The following is a 1,810-nucleotide window of genomic DNA, read 5'->3' on the forward strand; positions in this document are numbered from 1 at the left end:
CTTTGAGGCATTCTGTGGTTATTTTCCTCATTTACTGATTGTAGATTTGTTTGTTTTGTCCTGCTTTTTTGTTTTATTTGGTTATGTCTGAGCAGGCAGACTATGCATTCTTTGTTGTTTGCTCATCTGTGGGCATGATACTTTTCACCTCCTTCTCCAATGGGCAGGGTCAGTCACTCAGGTATGGTACAGCAGGGCTGGTCCAGCTAAAGGGAGGTTACTGGGATAGGTTTTTTGTGGCATGTACCAGGGCTGACAGTGCAGACCAGGAATCAGTGCAGGGAAGGTTCCAGTAGGCTGTGCCTGTGCTGCTTGGGAGTGTGATGTTCAGCGACCAGTGCAGATAGGCAAGGAGGAGGGGGTAGATTGCGATGTGTGGAGCTAAGATGGGTATGGGAAAGATGAGAGAGAGGAGAGAGGAACAGGAGCCAAAAACATATACACAAACAAAAAAGAGTGCTAAGCGAGCTTGCTATTGAAGTGGAGAGATGAGAGACTGAGAAATGGGGAAAAACAAAAAAACGAAAAAAAAAAGAAAAAGGGCAAAAGAAAAAATGAATAAATTGAGACACTGGAAATGAAGAAAGGCAAAAAGGGAATAAGAGAGGGAAGAAAACTAAACAAAGAAATTAAAAAAAAAAAAAAAACAAGAAAAAAGAAATGCCCCCAGGGGTGTCACTGTGTATCTGTGCAGAGTAAAGGACTAGTTTCCAAGCTGCGTGGTACTGCCCGGCTAGAAGGGGCTCCCAAGCCAAGAAAAGAAAAAGAAAACAAACAAGCAAACCAAAACAGAACAAATCAGAGCAAACAAACAAAAAAGCCCCGGGGGTCCCACCAGTGTGGCAGTGTGGGCTGGGAAGCAGTTTCACAGTCAAGTTGTGTTTTTCAGCCTTTCAGGAAGAAGTAAAGATGGCGCACCAAGCCAGGTATTTGAGAGAAATTAGGGGGAGGTGGTGAGAGGTAAGGAAGAAATCTAAGAAGCGGAAAAAGGCAACACCAGCAGCCAACAAATGGCACTCAGGGAGCTGGCCAGTGCGGCTGGGTGGAATCCAAGCGGCACTGAGGGGAAGCTCGCGCTTCCCCGCCAATAGACCGTGGCTGCAGGAAGCAGAGGAGGCTAAGTGGGGGTGAAGAAGGGTGAGGGGTGGGAAATCCTATATCGTGGGTTACTGGTTGTTCTGTCTCCTGCTGGAAACTCTGTGAAGCTGCTTTCTCTTACCTCCTGTTTGCTGATCTCCGATAGGAGTCCAAGATGGTGGATCCATGCTGTGGTAGCTGATAGGGGACCTCTGCATGTATCTCTGCTGGTGCTCTGTTCTCAGTCAGTTTCTTATTCCATTCAGTGCTTGGCTGATTATCTCTTCATTTGATGCTTAGGGTTTCAGGATTGACGTGTGACTCTGTTTGACTTAGTTTTTCTGATCTTTGCTGCGGAGGGATGGTGTGATGCTTCTGACTATAGCGCCATGTTGCCCAGAAGTCCAATTCAGCCATTCTTACCATAAGACTCTGGGTTTGGTTTTCGGCAATATCGGCTCTGTTACTACAAGAAATAAGGCTTTCTTTCAAGGCACGAGTGGAAACTTTTAGATATGTGGTGCTTGAGCTGTGACTCTGAAGCCCTGAGCTCATCTCTTTCTTTCACCAGTTTGTGTAGTGAAAGTAAGACCAACCAACTAGCTCCTGTATACTTCTCATTATGACAAAATTGTAGAAAGGTATCATACATGCAATCACCCAGAGCCTCGTCTTTCACCAATACCTCATCTATTGATGGTGATATTTTGCATATTTGAATTGCCACCTCACA

Source organism: Trichechus manatus, unplaced genomic scaffold (assembly GCF_000243295.1).
Source record: "Trichechus manatus latirostris isolate Lorelei unplaced genomic scaffold, TriManLat1.0 scaffold00042, whole genome shotgun sequence".
Classification (NCBI taxonomy): Eukaryota; Metazoa; Chordata; class Mammalia; order Sirenia; family Trichechidae; genus Trichechus; species Trichechus manatus.